Source organism: Staurois parvus, unplaced genomic scaffold, assembly GCF_062004578.1.
Source record: "Staurois parvus isolate SC_StPar_1 unplaced genomic scaffold, SC_StPar_1.0 ptg000020l, whole genome shotgun sequence".
Classification (NCBI taxonomy): Eukaryota; Metazoa; Chordata; class Amphibia; order Anura; family Ranidae; genus Staurois; species Staurois parvus.
Genome location: NW_028317816.1, coordinates 5,652,916 through 5,670,214, shown reverse-complemented (window position 1 = coordinate 5,670,214; position 17,299 = coordinate 5,652,916). Strand labels below are relative to the sequence as shown.

The 17,299-nt window shown below is 44.3% G+C and overlaps 11 non-coding genes across 11 annotated transcripts; 6 read left to right on the top strand and 5 right to left on the bottom strand.

Moving 5' to 3' along the window:
* The first annotated feature begins 129 nt into the window (after positions 1-129).
* Positions 130-203, top strand: TRNAT-AGU (transfer RNA threonine (anticodon AGU)). Its single transcript has one exon. It is a non-coding gene; the product is annotated as a tRNA-Thr (tRNA).
* Positions 204-416: 213 nt separating this feature from the next.
* Positions 417-498, bottom strand: TRNAS-GCU (transfer RNA serine (anticodon GCU)). The gene has a single exon. It is a non-coding gene; the product is annotated as a tRNA-Ser (tRNA).
* A 1,394-nt stretch (positions 499-1,892) lies between these two features.
* TRNAT-AGU (transfer RNA threonine (anticodon AGU)) lies at positions 1,893-1,966 on the top strand. The gene has a single exon. It is a non-coding gene; the product is annotated as a tRNA-Thr (tRNA).
* A 1,974-nt stretch (positions 1,967-3,940) lies between these two features.
* On the bottom strand, positions 3,941-4,022 carry TRNAS-GCU (transfer RNA serine (anticodon GCU)). Its single transcript has one exon. It is a non-coding gene; the product is annotated as a tRNA-Ser (tRNA).
* A 3,150-nt stretch (positions 4,023-7,172) lies between these two features.
* Positions 7,173-7,246, top strand: TRNAT-AGU (transfer RNA threonine (anticodon AGU)). Its single transcript has one exon. It is a non-coding gene; the product is annotated as a tRNA-Thr (tRNA).
* A 1,687-nt stretch (positions 7,247-8,933) lies between these two features.
* Positions 8,934-9,007, top strand: TRNAT-AGU (transfer RNA threonine (anticodon AGU)). Its single transcript has one exon. It is a non-coding gene; the product is annotated as a tRNA-Thr (tRNA).
* A 213-nt stretch (positions 9,008-9,220) lies between these two features.
* On the bottom strand, positions 9,221-9,302 carry TRNAS-GCU (transfer RNA serine (anticodon GCU)). The gene has a single exon. It is a non-coding gene; the product is annotated as a tRNA-Ser (tRNA).
* A 1,394-nt stretch (positions 9,303-10,696) lies between these two features.
* TRNAT-AGU (transfer RNA threonine (anticodon AGU)) lies at positions 10,697-10,770 on the top strand. The gene has a single exon. It is a non-coding gene; the product is annotated as a tRNA-Thr (tRNA).
* A 1,687-nt stretch (positions 10,771-12,457) lies between these two features.
* TRNAT-AGU (transfer RNA threonine (anticodon AGU)) lies at positions 12,458-12,531 on the top strand. The gene has a single exon. It is a non-coding gene; the product is annotated as a tRNA-Thr (tRNA).
* A 1,973-nt stretch (positions 12,532-14,504) lies between these two features.
* TRNAS-GCU (transfer RNA serine (anticodon GCU)) lies at positions 14,505-14,586 on the bottom strand. The gene has a single exon. It is a non-coding gene; the product is annotated as a tRNA-Ser (tRNA).
* Positions 14,587-16,266: 1,680 nt separating this feature from the next.
* On the bottom strand, positions 16,267-16,348 carry TRNAS-GCU (transfer RNA serine (anticodon GCU)). Its single transcript has one exon. It is a non-coding gene; the product is annotated as a tRNA-Ser (tRNA).
* Between the last annotated feature and the right edge of the window lie 951 nt (positions 16,349-17,299).

Genomic DNA, 17,299 nt, shown 5'->3' with positions numbered 1-17,299 from the left:
CTGCCTTTCATGCTGCGTTAGAGATTTTGAAGCTTGATGTGCGTAACATTTGTCAAGAAGTTCCTCACAACTGTTCTGTGCCTGTGCTGACACAAGTCTGCCTTTGGCACGAGCACAGTGTCTGGGTGTGGTGCTGTGGCTTAGTTGGTTAAAGCGCCTGTCTAGTAAACAGGAGATCCTGAGTTCGACTCTCAGCAGCGCCTTTCTTTGGCTGCAGATTAAGCCCTTGAAAAGGTTTTAAGAGTGCCCTCGGGAGCTTTGTGCCGCAATGGCATGGTTTAGGCAGCAGCCCTGCTCTTGATGCTTCCAGCTGATCTCTTCAAAGCCCTGCGAGTTTGCTGGACCTTTTAGCCTAGGTTATGCCAGCCTGGTGTCCACGGCAAAGCACAAAACATTGCACCTTTAGATGAAGGGCTCGATGAGGATGGGATTCGAACCCATGCATGCAGAGCACAATGGATTAGCAGTCCATCGCCTTAACCACTCGGCCACCTCATCCACAGCAAGCTTGCGAGCTTTGATTTTGGGAGCTCCATGTCACAAGCAGGAACTTGAGGAAAAGACACAAGCAGGATGCCGTTTCTCACCTCCTAATAGAGCACCTTGCTTCCGTGCTGTCAATTCATTGTGACAAAAGCTTCATTCTTCCTTTTCTGCCAAGGGTATAATCAAATGTTACAAATGCAATCAAGGGTGTAAAGCAAGTCACAAGTAGTAATGCTCACCAACTTTGCTGCAGACACGCAGTCTAACGGCATGGAATTAGGAAGCGTCAACAGGTGCAAAATGTCATGTATTCCCCATCTTTTTTTTTCACTTTCTGCTGTTCCTTTTTTATTGGCTCTAGATGATGAACTGTGCCCGCGTCAAGAGAAATTCGCCTGGATGGAGCCACTCTTTTGCCAGGACATTCAGAGATGTAGCTCAACCATCAATTTCAAGTCTACACTTTTCTCCTACCTGGCTGGCATTTTTACATGAATGCAAAGTGTTTGACTGTGGTTGGGGTCCCAAAAACTCTTGTCACCGCTTCAGTATCTGTTCCCTTTGACTTCACCTCGGGCAATGATTCATTTGGTTAAAAGACACATGCAGGATGTCTTTCCACAAATAGTCATATTCACAAACTCCTCTTGGCGATCATGAATTCAAACGTCAAGGGTGGAGGATGTATGAAAAATGGCAGCGTTCCTATTTTTCTTCCCCATCTTTGTTCATTTTCAGCCTGTTGATTAGCTCTAGATCAAGGACTCTGTGTTCTTCCAAAAACAGGAGGATGTCTGCCTGCTGTCTTCCAAGGGACAAATGAAAAGTTAGAAGCGTAAGAAACGGTCTGAAGCAAGATGCAGATAGTTTCCTTCCCCAAATCTTTTTGCCCGCATGCATTTCATCTTCACGGGAGTGGAAGCCAAAAGATGGGCAAATTGGTTTTTCCCACCTTCTTTTATTTTCGGTCCATTGTTTGATTCTAGAGCACAGACTCTGCCTGTTTAAAATAAGATTAGGTGGGATTGGCCCACTTTTACCTCTTGACTTCACAAGAGATATCTGAGTTGTAGCCTTGGCTCTTAAACCTTTTAGCAAAAAAGAAACAATGTACAAAGCTGGAAAGTTTTCAAGCTACTCGTAAGCTGGTTTTTCTTGGCACCAAACAGGTAAGAAAAATAAGCAATGAAAAAAGAAGAAAAAGAAAAAAACAACAACTTTTGGAGGAGTGATGAGTTCAAAAGGACGTTGCATAGTCTCCTTTGCTATCTCCTCCTCTGCCTTTCATGCTGCGTTAGAGATTTTGAAGCTTGATGTGCGTAACATTTGTCAAGAAGTTCCTCACAACTGTTCTGTGCCTGTGCTGACACAAGTCTGCCTTTGGCACGAGCACAGTGTCTGGGTGTGGTGCTGTGGCTTAGTTGGTTAAAGCGCCTGTCTAGTAAACAGGAGATCCTGAGTTCAACTCTCAGCAGCGCCTTTCTTTGGCTGCAGATTAAGCCTTTGAAAAGGTTTTAAGAGTGGCCTCGGGAGCTTTTTGCCACAATGGCATGGTTTAGGCAGCAGCCCTGCTCTTGATGCTTCCAGCTGATCTCTTCAAAGCCCTGCGAGTTTGCTGGACCTTTTAGCCTAGGTTATGCCAGCCTGGTGTCCACGGCAAGCACAAAACAGTGCACTTTTAGACGAAGGGCTCGATGAGGATGGGATTTGAACCCATGCATGCAGAGCACAATGGATTAGCAGTCCATCACCTTAACCACTCAGCCACCTCATCCACAGCAAGCTTGTGAGCTTTGATTTTGGGAGCTGCATGTCACAAGCAGAAACTTGAGGAAAAGACACAAGCAGGATGCCGTTTCTCACCTCCTAATAGAGCACCTTGCTTCCGTGCTGTCAATTCATTGTGACAAAAGCTTCATTCTTCCTTTTCTGCCAAGGGTATAATCAAATGTTACAAATGCAATCAAGGGTGTAAAGCAAGTCACAAGTAGTAATGCTCACCAACTTTGCTGCAGACACGCAGTCTAACGGCATGGAATTAGGAAGCGTCAACAGGTGCAAAATGTCATGTATTCCCCATCTTTTTTTTTCACTTTCTGCTGTTCCTTTTTTATTGGCTCTAGATGATGAACTGTGCCCGCGTCAAGAGAAATTTGCCTAGATGGAGCCACTCTTTTGCCAGGACATTCAGAGATGTAGCTCAACCATCAATTTCAAGTCTACACTTTTCTCCTACCTGGCTGGCATTTTTACATGAATGCAAAGTGTTGGACTGTGGTTGGGGTCCCAAAAACTCTTGTCACCGCTTCAGTATCTGTTCCCTTTGACTTCACCTCGGGCAATGATTCATTTGGTTAAAAGACACATGCAGGATGTCTTTCCACAAATAGTCATATTCACAAACTCCTCTTGGCGAGCATGAATTCAAACGTCAAGGGTGGAGGATGTATGAAAAATGGCAGCGTTCCTATTTTTCTTCCCCATCTTTGTTCATTTTCAGCCTGTTGATTAGCTCTAGATCAAGGACTCTGTGTTCTTCCAAAAACAGGAGGATGTCTGCCTGCTGTCTTCCAAGGGACAAATGAAAAGTTAGAAGTGTAAGAAACTGTCTGAAGCAAGATGCAGATAGTTTCCTTCCCCAAATCTTTTTGCCCGCATGCATTTCATCTTCACGGGAGTGGAAGCCAAAAGATGGGCAAATTGGTTTTTCCCACCTTCTTTTATTTTCGGTCCATTGTTTGATTCTAGAGCACAGACTCTGCCTGTTTAAAATAAGATTAGGTGGGATTGGCCCACTGTTACCTCTTGACTTCACAAGAGATATCTGAGTTGTAGCCTTGGCTCTTAAACCTTTTAGCAAAAAAGAAGCAATGTACAAAGCTGGAAAGTTTTCAAGCTACTCGTAAGCTGGTTTTTCTTGGCACCAAACAGGTAAGAAAAATAAGCAATGAAAAAAGAAGAAAAAGAAAAAAACAACAACTTTTGGAGGAGTGATGAGTTCAAAAGGACGTTGCATAGTCTCCTTTGCTATCTCCTCCTCTGCCTTTCATGCTGCGTTAGAGATTTTGAAGCTTGATGTGCGTAACATTTGTCAAGAAGTTCCTCACAACTGTTCTGTGCCTGTGCTGACACAAGTCTGCCTTTGGCACGAGCACAGTGTCTGGGTGTGGTGCTGTGGCTTAGTTGGTTAAAGCGCCTGTCTAGTAAACAGGAGATCCTGAGTTTGACTCTCAGCAGTGCCTTTCTTTGGCTGCAGATTAAGCCCTTGAAAAGGTTTTAAGAGTTGCCTCGGGAGCTTTTTGCCACAATGGCATGGTTTAGGCAGCAGCCCTGCTCTTGATGCTTCCAGCTGATCTCTTCAAAGCCCTGCGAGTTTGCTGGACCTTTTAGCCTAGGTTATGCCAGCCTGGTGTCCACGGCAAGCACAAAACAGTGCACCTTTAGACGAAGGGCTCGATGAGGATGGGATTCGAACCCATGCATGCAGAGCACAATGGATTAGCAGTCCATCGCCTTAACCACTCGGCCACCTCATCCACAGCAAGCTTGCGAGCTTTGATTTTGGGAGCTTCATGTCACAAGCAGGAACTTGAGGAAAAGACACAAGCAGGATGCCGTTTCTCACCTCCTAATAGAGCACCTTGCTTCCGTGCTGTCAATTCATTGTGACAAAAGCTTCATTCTTCCTTTTCTGCCAAGGGTATAATCAAATGTTACAAATGCAATCAAGGGTGTAAAGCAAGTCACAAGTAGTAATGCTCACCAACTTTGCTGCAGACACGCAGTCTAACGGCATGGAATTAGGAAGCGTCAACAGGTGCAAAATGTCATGTATTCCCCATCTTTTTTTTTCACTTTCTGCTGTTCCTTTTTTATTGGCTCTAGATGATGAACTGTGCCCGCGTCAAGAGAAATTCGCCTGGATGGATCCACTCTTTTGCCAGGACATTCAGAGATGTAGCTCAACCATCAATTTCAAGTCTACACTTTTCTCCTACTTGGCTGGCATTTTTACATGAATGCAAAGTGTTGGACTGTGGTTGGGTTCCCAAAACTCTTGTCACCGCTTCAGTATCTGTTCCCTTTGACTTCACCTCGGGCAATGATTCATTTGGTTAAAAGACACATGCAGGATGTCTTTCCACAAATAGTCATATTCACAAACTCCTCTTGGCGAGCATGAATTCAAACGTCAAGGGTGGAGGATGTATGAAAAATGGCAGCGTTCCTATTTTTCTTCCCCATCTTTGTTCATTTTCAGCCTGTTGATTAGCTCTAGATCAAGGACTCTGTGTTCTTCCAAAAACAGGAGGATGTCTGCCTGCTGTCTTCCAAGGGACAAATGAAAAGTTAGAAGCGTAAGAAACGGTCTGAAGCAAGATGCAGATAGTTTCTTCCCCAAATCTTTTTGCCCGCATGCATTTCATCTTCACGGGAGTGGAAGCCAAAAGATGGGCAAATTGGTTTTTCCCACCTTCTTTTATTTTCGGTCCATTGTTTGATTCTAGAGCACAGACTCTGCCTGTTTAAAATAAGATTAGGTGGGATTGGCCCACTGTTACCTCTTGACTTCACAAGAGATATCTGAGTTGTAGCCTTGGCTCTTAAACCTTTTAGCAAAAAAGAAGCAATGTACAAAGCTGGAAAGTTTTCAAGCTACTCGTAAGCTGGTTTTTCTTGGCACCAAACAGGTAAGAAAAATAAGCAATGAAAAAAGAAGAAAAAGAAAAAAACAACAACTTTTGGAGGAGTGATGAGTTCAAAAGGACGTTGCATAGTCTCCTTTGCTATCTCCTCCTCTGCCTTTCATGCTGCGTTAGAGATTTTGAAGCTTGATGTGCGTAACATTTGTCAAGAAGTTCCTCACAACTGTTCTGTGCCTGTGCTGACACAAGTCTGCCTTTGGCACGAGCACAGTGTCTGGGTGTGGTGCTGTGGCTTAGTTGGTTAAAGCGCCTGTCTAGTAAACAGGAGATCCTGAGTTTGACTCTCAGCAGTGCCTTTCTTTGGCTGCAGATTAAGCCCTTGAAAAGGTTTTAAGAGTTGCCTCGGGAGCTTTTTGCCACAATGGCATGGTTTAGGCAGCAGCCCTGCTCTTGATGCTTCCAGCTGATCTCTTCAAAGCCCTGCGAGTTTGCTGGACCTTTTAGCCTAGGTTATGCCAGCCTGGTGTCCACGGCAAGCACAAAACAGCGCACCTTTAGACGAAGGGCTCGATGAGGATGGGATTCGAACCCATGCATGCAGAGCACAATGGATTAGCAGTCCATCACCTTAACCACTCGGCCACCTCATCCACAGCAAGCTTGCGAGCTTTGATTTTGGGAGCTCCATGTCACAAGCAGGAACTTGAGGAAAAGACACAATCAGGATGCCGTTTCTCACCTCCTAATAGAGCACCTTGCTTCCGTGCTGTCAATTCATTGTGACAAAAGCTTCATTCTTCCTTTTCTACCAAGGGTATAATCAAATGTTACAAATGCAATCAAGGGTGTAAAGCAAGTCACAAGTAGTAATGCTCACCAACTTTGCTGCAGACACGCAGTCTAACGGCATGGAATTAGGAAGCGTCAACAGGTGCAAAATGTCATGTATTCCCCATCTTTTTTTTTCACTTTCTGCTGTTCCTTTTTTATTGGCTCTAGATGATGAACTGTGCCCGCTTCAAGAGAAATTCGCCTGGATGGAGCCACTCTTTTGCCAGGACATTCAGAGATGTAGCTCAACCATCAATTTCAAGTCTACACTTTTATCCTACTTGGCTGGCATTTTTACATGAATGCAAAGTGTTGGACTGTGGTTGGGGTCCCAAAACTCTTGTCACCGCTTCAGTATCTGTTCCCTTTGACTTCACCTCGGGCAATGATTCATTTGGTTAAAAGACACATGCAGGATGTCTTTCCACAAATAGTCATATTCACAAACTCCTCTTGGCGAGCATGAATTCAAACGTCAAGGGTGGAGGATGTATGAAAAATGGCAGCGTTCCTATTTTTCTTCCCCATCTCTGTTCATTTTCAGCCTGTTGATTAGCTCTAGATCAAGGACTCTGTGTTCTTCCAAAAACAGGAGGATGTCTGCCTGCTGTCTTCCAAGGGACAAATGAAAAGTTAGAAGCGTAAGAAACGGTCTGAAGCAAGATGCAGATAGTTTCCTTCCCCAAATCTTTTTGGCCGCATGCATTTCATCTTCACGGGAGTGGAAGCCAAAAGATGGGCAAATTGGTTTTTCCCACCTTCTTTTATTTTCGGTCCATTGTTTGATTCTAGAGCACAGACTCTGCCTGTTTAAAATAAGATTAGGTGGGATTGGCCCACTGTTACCTCTTGACTTCACAAGAGATATCTGAGTTGTAGCCTTGGCTCTTAAACCTTTTAGCAAAAAAGAAACAATGTACAAAGCTGGAAAGTTTTCAAGCTACTCGTAAGCTGGTTTTTCTTGGCACCAAACAGCTAAGAAAAATAAGCAATGAAAAAAGAAGAAAAAGAAAAAAACAACTTTTGGAGGAGTGATGAGTTCAAAAGGACGTTGCATAGTCTCCTTTGCTATCTCCTCCTCTGCCTTTCATGCTGCGTTAGAGATTTTGAAGCTTGATGTGCGTAACATTTGTCAAGAAGTTCCTCACAACTGTTCTGTGCCTGTGCTGACACAAGTCTGCCTTTGGCACGAGCACAGTGTCTGGGTGTGGTGCTGTGGCTTAGTTGGTTAAAGCGCCTGTCTAGTAAACAGGAGATCCTGAGTTCGACTCTCAGCAGCGCCTTTCTTTGGCTGCAGATTAAGCCTTTGAAAAGGTTTTAAGAGTGGCCTCGGGAGCTTTTTGCCACAATGGCATGGTTTAGGCAGCAGCCCTGCTCTTGATGCTTCCAGCTGATCTCTTCAAAGCCCTGCGAGTTTGCTGGACCTTTTAGCCTAGGTTATGCCAGCCTGGTGTCCACGGCAAGCACAAAACAGTGCACTTTTAGACGAAGGGCTCGATGAGGATGGGATTCGAACCCATGCATGCAGAGCACAATGGATTAGCAGTCCATCGCCTTAACCACTCAGCCACCTCATCCACAGCAAGCTTGCGAGCTTTGATTTTGGGAGCTGCATGTCACAAGCAGAAACTTGAGGAAAAGACACAAGCAGGATGCCGTTTCTCACCTCCTAATAGAGCACCTTGCTTCCGTGCTGTCAATTCATTGTGACAAAAGCTTCATTCTTCCTTTTCTGCCAAGGGTATAATCAAATGTTACAAATGCAATCAAGGGTGTAAAGCAAGTCACAAGTAGTAATGCTCACCAACTTTGCTGCAGACACGCAGTCTAACGGCATGGAATTAGGAAGCGTCAACAGGTGCAAAATGTCATGTATTCCCCATCTTTTTTTTTCACTTTCTGCTGTTCCTTTTTTATTGGCTCTAGATGATGAACTGTGCCCGCGTCAAGAGAAATTCGCCTGGATGGAGCCACTCTTTTGCCAGGACATTCAGAGATGTAGCTCAACCATCAATTTCAAGTCTACACTTTTCTCCTACCTGGCTGGCATTTTTACATGAATGCAAAGTGTTTGACTGTGGTTGGGGTCCCAAAACTCTTGTCACCGCTTCAGTATCTGTTCCCTTTGACTTCACCTCGGGCAATGATTCATTTGGTTAAAAGACACATGCAGGATGTCTTTCCACAAATAGTCATATTCACAAACTCCTCTTGGCGATCATGAATTCAAACGTCAAGGGTGGAGGATGTATGAAAAATGGCAGCGTTCTTATTTTTCTTCCCCATCTTTGTTCATTTTCAGCCTGTTGATTAGCTCTAGATCAAGGACTCTGTGTTCTTCCAAAAACAGGAGGATGTCTGCCTGCTGTCTTCCAAGGGACAAATGAAAAGTTAGAAGCGTAAGAAACGGTCTGAAGCAAGATGCAGATAGTTTCCTTCCCCAAATCTTTTTGATCGCATGCATTTCATCTTCACGGGAGTGGAAGCCAAAAGATGGGCAAATTGGTTTTTCCCACCTTCTTTTATTTTCGGTCCATTGTTTGATTCTAGAGCACAGACTCTGCCGGTTTAAAATAAGATTAGGTGGGATTGGCCCACTGTTACCTCTTGACTTCACAAGAGATATCTGAGTTGTAGCCTTGGCTCTTAAACCTTTTAGCAAAAATGAAGCAATGTACAAAGCTGGAAAGTTTTCAAGCTACTTGTAAGCTGGTTTTTCTTGGCACCAAACAGCTAAGAAAAATAAGCAATGAAAAAAGAAGAAAAAGAAAAAAACAACAACTTTTGGAGGAGTGATGAGTTCAAAAGGACGTTGCATAGTCTCCTTTGCTATCTCCTCCTCTGCCTTTCATGCTGCGTTAGAGATTTTGAAGCTTGATGTGCGTAACATTTGTCAAGAAGTTCCTCACAACTGTTCTGTGCCTGTGCTGACACAAGTCTGCCTTTGGCACGAGCACAGTGTCTGGGTGTGGTGCTGTGGCTTAGTTGGTTAAAGCGCCTGTCTAGTAAACAGGAGATCCTGAGTTCGACTCTCAGCAGCGCCTTTCTTTGGCTGCAGATTAAGCCCTTGAAAAGGTTTTAAGAGTGCCCTCGGGAGCTTTGTGCCGCAATGGCATGGTTTAGGCAGCAGCCCTGCTCTTGATGCTTCCAGCTGATCTCTTCAAAGCCCTGCGAGTTTGCTGGACCTTTTAGCCTAGGTTATGCCAGCCTGGTGTCCACGGCAAAGCACAAAACATTGCACCTTTAGACGAAGGGCTCGATGAGGATGGGATTCGAACCCATGCATGCAGAGCACAATGGATTAGCAGTCCATCGCCTTAACCACTCGGCCACCTCATCCACAGCAAGCTTGCGAGCTTTGATTTTGGGAGCTCCATGTCACAAGCAGGAACTTGAGGAAAAGACACAAGCAGGATGCCGTTTCTCACCTCCTAATAGAGCACCTTGCTTCCGTGCTGTCAATTCATTGTGACAAAAGCTTCATTCTTCCTTTTCTGCCAAGGGTATAATCAAATGTTACAAATGCAATCAAGGGTGTAAAGCAAGTCACAAGTAGTAATGCTCACCAACTTTGCTGCAGACACGCAGTCTAACGGCATGGAATTAGGAAGCGTCAACAGGTGCAAAATGTCATGTATTCCCCATCTTTTTTTTTCACTTTCTGCTGTTCCTTTTTTATTGGCTCTAGATGATGAACTGTGCCCGCGTCAAGAGAAATTCGCCTGGATGGAGCCACTCTTTTGCCAGGACATTCAGAGATGTAGCTCAACCATCAATTTCAAGTCTACACTTTTCTCCTACCTGGCTGGCATTTTTACATGAATGCAAAGTGTTTGACTGTGGTTGGGGTCCCAAAAACTCTTGTCACCGCTTCAGTATCTGTTCCCTTTGACTTCACCTCGGGCAATGATTCATTTGGTTAAAAGACACATGCAGGATGTCTTTCCACAAATAGTCATATTCACAAACTCCTCTTGGCGATCATGAATTCAAACGTCAAGGGTGGAGGATGTATGAAAAATGGCAGCGTTCCTATTTTTCTTCCCCATCTTTGTTCATTTTCAGCCTGTTGATTAGCTCTAGATCAAGGACTCTGTGTTCTTCCAAAAACAGGAGGATGTCTGCCTGCTGTCTTCCAAGGGACAAATGAAAAGTTAGAAGCGTAAGAAACGGTCTGAAGCAAGATGCAGATAGTTTCCTTCCCCAAATCTTTTTGCCCGCATGCATTTCATCTTCACGGGAGTGGAAGCCAAAAGATGGGCAAATTGGTTTTTCCCACCTTCTTTTATTTTCGGTCCATTGTTTGATTCTAGAGCACAGACTCTGCCTGTTTAAAATAAGATTAGGTGGGATTGGCCCACTTTTACCTCTTGACTTCACAAGAGATATCTGAGTTGTAGCCTTGGCTCTTAAACCTTTTAGCAAAAAAGAAACAATGTACAAAGCTGGAAAGTTTTCAAGCTACTCGTAAGCTGGTTTTTCTTGGCACCAAACAGCTAAGAAAAATAAGCAATGAAAAAAGAAGAAAAAGAAAAAAACAACAACTTTTGGAGGAGTGATGAGTTCAAAAGGACGTTGCATAGTCTCCTTTGCTATCTCCTCCTCTGCCTTTCATGCTGCGTTAGAGATTTTGAAGCTTGATGTGCGTAACATTTGTCAAGAAGTTCCTCACAACTGTTCTGTGCCTGTGCTGACACAAGTCTGCCTTTGGCACGAGCACAGTGTCTGGGTGTGGTGCTGTGGCTTAGTTGGTTAAAGCGCCTGTCTAGTAAACAGGAGATCCTGAGTTCAACTCTCAGCAGCGCCTTTCTTTGGCTGCAGATTAAGCCTTTGAAAAGGTTTTAAGAGTGGCCTCGGGAGCTTTTTGCCACAATGGCATGGTTTAGGCAGCAGCCCTGCTCTTGATGCTTCCAGCTGATCTCTTCAAAGCCCTGCGAGTTTGCTGGACCTTTTAGCCTAGGTTATGCCAGCCTGGTGTCCACGGCAAGCACAAAACAGTGCACTTTTAGACGAAGGGCTCGATGAGGATGGGATTTGAACCCATGCATGCAGAGCACAATGGATTAGCAGTCCATCACCTTAACCACTCAGCCACCTCATCCACAGCAAGCTTGTGAGCTTTGATTTTGGGAGCTGCATGTCACAAGCAGAAACTTGAGGAAAAGACACAAGCAGGATGCCGTTTCTCACCTCCTAATAGAGCACCTTGCTTCCGTGCTGTCAATTCATTGTGACAAAAGCTTCATTCTTCCTTTTCTGCCAAGGGTATAATCAAATGTTACAAATGCAATCAAGGGTGTAAAGCAAGTCACAAGTAGTAATGCTCACCAACTTTGCTGCAGACACGCAGTCTAACGGCATGGAATTAGGAAGCGTCAACAGGTGCAAAATGTCATGTATTCCCCATCTTTTTTTTTCACTTTCTGCTGTTCCTTTTTTATTGGCTCTAGATGATGAACTGTGCCCGCGTCAAGAGAAATTCGCCTGGATGGAGCCACTCTTTTGCCAGGACATTCAGAGATGTAGCTCAACCATCAATTTCAAGTCTACACTTTTCTCCTACCTGGCTGGCATTTTTACATGAATGCAAAGTGTTTGACTGTGGTTGGGGTCCCAAAACTCTTGTCACCGCTTCAGTATCTGTTCCCTTTGACTTCACCTCGGGCAATGATTCATTTGGTTAAAAGACACATGCAGGATGTCTTTCCACAAATAGTCATATTCACAAACTCCTCTTGGCGATCATGAATTCAAACGTCAAGGGTGGAGGATGTATGAAAAATGGCAGCGTTCTTATTTTTCTTCCCCATCTTTGTTCATTTTCAGCCTGTTGATTAGCTCTAGATCAAGGACTCTGTGTTCTTCCAAAAACAGGAGGATGTCTGCCTGCTGTCTTCCAAGGGACAAATGAAAAGTTAGAAGCGTAAGAAACGGTCTGAAGCAAGATGCAGATAGTTTCCTTCCCCAAATCTTTTTGCCCGCATGCATTTCATCTTCACGGGAGTGGAAGCCAAAAGATGGGCAAATTGGTTTTTCCCACCTTCTTTTATTTTCGGTCCATTGTTTGATTCTAGAGCACAGACTCTGCCGGTTTAAAATAAGATTAGGTGGGATTGGCCCACTGTTACCTCTTGACTTCACAAGAGATATCTGAGTTGTAGCCTTGGCTCTTAAACCTTTTAGCAAAAAAGAAACAATGTACAAAGCTGGAAAGTTTTCAAGCTACTCGTAAGCTGGTTTTTCTTGGCACCAAACAGCTAAGAAAAATAAGCAATGAAAAAAGAAGAAAAAGAAAAAAACAACAACTTTTGGAGGAGTGATGAGTTCAAAAGGACGTTGCATAGTCTCCTTTGCTATCTCCTCCTCTGCCTTTCATGCTGCGTTAGAGATTTTGAAGCTTGATGTGCGTAACATTTGTCAAGAAGTTCCTCACAACTGTTCTGTGCCTGTGCTGACACAAGTCTGCCTTTGGCACGAGCACAGTGTCTGGGTGTGGTGCTGTGGCTTAGTTGGTTAAAGCGCCTGTCTAGTAAACAGGAGATCCTGAGTTCGACTCTCAGCAGCGCCTTTCTTTGGCTGCAGATTAAGCCTTTGAAAAGGTTTTAAGAGTGGCCTCGGGAGCTTTTTGCCACAATGGCATGGTTTAGGCAGCAGCCCTGCTCTTGATGCTTCCAGCTGATCTCTTCAAAGCCCTGCGAGTTTGCTGGACCTTTTAGCCTAGGTTATGCCAGCCTGGTGTCCACGGCAAGCACAAAACAGTGCACTTTTAGACGAAGGGCTCGATGAGGATGGGATTCGAACCCATGCATGCAGAGCACAATGGATTAGCAGTCCATCGCCTTAACCACTCAGCCACCTCATCCACAGCAAGCTTGTGAGCTTTGATTTTGGGAGCTGCATGTCACAAGCAGAAACTTGAGGAAAAGACACAAGCAGGATGCCGTTTCTCACCTCCTAATAGAGCACCTTGCTTCCGTGCTGTCAATTCATTGTGACAAAAGCTTCATTCTTCCTTTTCTGCCAAGGGTATAATCAAATGTTACAAATGCAATCAAGGGTGTAAAGCAAGTCACAAGTAGTAATGCTCACCAACTTTGCTGCAGACACGCAGTCTAACGGCATGGAATTAGGAAGCGTCAACAGGTGCAAAATGTCATGTATTCCCCATCTTTTTTTTTCACTTTCTGCTGTTCCTTTTTTATTGGCTCTAGATGATGAACTGTGCCCGCGTCAAGAGAAATTCGCCTGGATGGAGCCACTCTTTTGCCAGGACATTCAGAGATGTAGCTCAACCATCAATTTCAAGTCTACACTTTTCTCCTACCTGGCTGGCATTTTTACATGAATGCAAAGTGTTTGACTGTGGTTGGGGTCCCAAAACTCTTGTCACCGCTTCAGTATCTGTTCCCTTTGACTTCACCTCGGGCAATGATTCATTTGGTTAAAAGACACATGCAGGATGTCTTTCCACAAATAGTCATATTCACAAACTCCTCTTGGCGATCATGAATTCAAACGTCAAGGGTGGAGGATGTATGTAAAATGGCAGCGTTCTTATTTTTCTTCCCCATCTTTGTTCATTTTCAGCCTGTTGATTAGCTCTAGATCAAGGACTCTGTGTTCTTCCAAAAACAGGAGGATGTCTGCCTGCTGTCTTCCAAGGGACAAATGAAAAGTTAGAAGCGTAAGAAACGGTCTGAAGCAAGATGCAGATAGTTTCCTTCCCCAAATCTTTTTGCCCGCATGCATTTCATCTTCACGGGAGTGGAAGCCAAAAGATGGGCAAATTGGTTTTTCCCACCTTCTTTTATTTTCGGTCCATTGTTTGATTCTAGAGCACAGACTCTGCCGGTTTAAAATAAGATTAGGTGGGATTGGCCCACTGTTACCTCTTGACTTCACAAGAGATATCTGAGTTGTAGCCTTGGCTCTTAAACCTTTTAGCAAAAATGAAGCAATGTACAAAGCTGGAAAGTTTTCAAGCTACTCGTAAGCTGGTTTTTCTTGGCACCAAACAGGTAAGAAAAATAAGCAATGAAAAAAGAAGAAAAAGAAAAAAACAACAACTTTTGGAGGAGTGATGAGTTCAAAAGGACGTTGCGTAGTCTCCTTTGCTATCTCCTCCTCTGCCTTTCATGCTGCGTTAGAGATTTTGAAGCTTGATGTGCGTAACATTTGTCAAGAAGTTCCTCACAACTGTTCTGTGCCTGTGCTGACACAAGTCTGCCTTTGGCACGAGCACAGTGTCTGGGTGTGGTGCTGTGGCTTAGTTGGTTAAAGCGCCTGTCTAGTAAACAGGAGATCCTGAGTTTGACTCTCAGCAGTGCCTTTCTTTGGCTGCAGATTAAGCCCTTGAAAAGGTTTTAAGAGTTGCCTCGGGAGCTTTTTGCCACAATGGCATGGTTTAGGCAGCAGCCCTGCTCTTGATGCTTCCAGCTGATCTCTTCAAAGCCCTGCGAGTTTGCTGGACCTTTTAGCCTAGGTTATGCCAGCCTGGTGTCCACGGCAAGCACAAAACAGTGCACCTTTAGACGAAGGGCTCGATGAGGATGGGATTCGAACCCATGCATGCAGAGCACAATGGATTAGCAGTCCATCGCCTTAACCACTCGGCCACCTCATCCACAGCAAGCTTGCGAGCTTTGATTTTGGGAGCTTCATGTCACAAGCAGGAACTTGAGGAAAAGACACAAGCAGGATGCCGTTTCTCACCTCCTAATAGAGCACCTTGCTTCCGTGCTGTCAATTCATTGTGACAAAAGCTTCATTCTTCCTTTTCTGCCAAGGGTATAATCAAATGTTACAAATGCAATCAAGGGTGTAAAGCAAGTCACAAGTAGTAATGCTCACCAACTTTGCTGCAGACACGCAGTCTAACGGCATGGAATTAGGAAGCGTCAACAGGTGCAAAATGTCATGTATTCCCCATCTTTTTTTTTCACTTTCTGCTGTTCCTTTTTTATTGGCTCTAGATGATGAACTGTGCCCGCGTCAAGAGAAATTTGCCTAGATGGAGCCACTCTTTTGCCAGGACATTCAGAGATGTAGCTCAACCATCAATTTCAAGTCTACACTTTTCTCCTACCTGGCTGGCATTTTTACATGAATGCAAAGTGTTGGACTGTGGTTGGGGTCCCAAAAACTCTTGTCACCGCTTCAGTATCTGTTCCCTTTGACTTCACCTCGGGCAATGATTCATTTGGTTAAAAGACACATGCAGGATGTCTTTCCACAAATAGTCATATTCACAAACTCCTCTTGGCGAGCATGAATTCAAACGTCAAGGGTGGAGGATGTATGAAAAATGGCAGCGTTCCTATTTTTCTTCCCCATCTTTGTTCATTTTCAGCCTGTTGATTAGCTCTAGATCAAGGACTCTGTGTTCTTCCAAAAACAGGAGGATGTCTGCCTGCTGTCTTCCAAGGGACAAATGAAAAGTTAGAAGTGTAAGAAACTGTCTGAAGCAAGATGCAGATAGTTTCCTTCCCCAAATCTTTTTGCCCGCATGCATTTCATCTTCACGGGAGTGGAAGCCAAAAGATGGGCAAATTGGTTTTTCCCACCTTCTTTTATTTTCGGTCCATTGTTTGATTCTAGAGCACAGACTCTGCCTGTTTAAAATAAGATTAGGTGGGATTGGCCCACTGTTACCTCTTGACTTCACAAGAGATATCTGAGTTGTAGCCTTGGCTCTTAAACCTTTTAGCAAAAAAGAAGCAATGTACAAAGCTGGAAAGTTTTCAAGCTACTCGTAAGCTGGTTTTTCTTGGCACCAAACAGGTAAGAAAAATAAGCAATGAAAAAAGAAGAAAAAGAAAAAAACAACAACTTTTGGAGGAGTGATGAGTTCAAAAGGACGTTGCATAGTCTCCTTTGCTATCTCCTCCTCTGCCTTTCATGCTGCGTTAGAGATTTTGAAGCTTGATGTGCGTAACATTTGTCAAGAAGTTCCTCACAACTGTTCTGTGCCTGTGCTGACACAAGTCTGCCTTTGGCACGAGCACAGTGTCTGGGTGTGGTGCTGTGGCTTAGTTGGTTAAAGCGCCTGTCTAGTAAACAGGAGATCCTGAGTTTGACTCTCAGCAGTGCCTTTCTTTGGCTGCAGATTAAGCCCTTGAAAAGGTTTTAAGAGTTGCCTCGGGAGCTTTTTGCCACAATGGCATGGTTTAGGCAGCAGCCCTGCTCTTGATGCTTCCAGCTGATCTCTTCAAAGCCCTGCGAGTTTGCTGGACCTTTTAGCCTAGGTTATGCCAGCCTGGTGTCCACGGCAAGCACAAAACAGTGCACCTTTAGACGAAGGGCTCGATGAGGATGGGATTCGAACCCATGCATGCAGAGCACAATGGATTAGCAGTCCATCGCCTTAACCACTCGGCCACCTCATCCACAGCAAGCTTGCGAGCTTTGATTTTGGGAGCTTCATGTCACAAGCAGGAACTTGAGGAAAAGACACAAGCAGGATGCCGTTTCTCACCTCCTAATAGAGCACCTTGCTTCCGTGCTGTCAATTCATTGTGACAAAAGCTTCATTCTTCCTTTTCTGCCAAGGGTATAATCAAATGTTACAAATGCAATCAAGGGTGTAAAGCAAGTCACAAGTAGTAATGCTCACCAACTTTGCTGCAGACACGCAGTCTAACGGCATGGAATTAGGAAGCGTCAACAGGTGCAAAATGTCATGTATTCCCCATCTTTTTTTTTCACTTTCTGCTGTTCCTTTTTTATTGGCTCTAGATGATGAACTGTGCCCGCGTCAAGAGAAATTTGCCTAGATGGAGCCACTCTTTTGCCAGGACATTCAGAGATGTAGCTCAACCATCAATTTCAAGTCTACACTTTTCTCCTACCTGGCTGGCATTTTTACATGAATGCAAAGTGTTGGACTGTGGTTGGGGTCCCAAAAACTCTTGTCACCGCTTCAGTATCTGTTCCCTTTGACTTCACCTCGGGCAATGATTCATTTGGTTAAAAGACACATGCAGGATGTCTTTCCACAAATAGTCATATTCACAAACTCCTCTTGGCGAGCATGAATTCAAACGTCAAGGGTGGAGGATGTATGAAAAATGGCAGCGTTCCTATTTTTCTTCCCCATCTTTGTTCATTTTCAGCCTGTTGATTAGCTCTAGATCAAGGACTCTGTGTTCTTCCAAAAACAGGAGGATGTCTGCCTGCTGTCTTCCAAGGGACAAATGAAAAGTTAGAAGTGTAAGAAACTGTCTGAAGCAAGATGCAGATAGTTTCCTTCCCCAAATCTTTTTGCCCGCATGCATTTCATCTTCACGGGAGTGGAAGCCAAAAGATGGGCAAATTGGTTTTTCCCACCTTCTTTTATT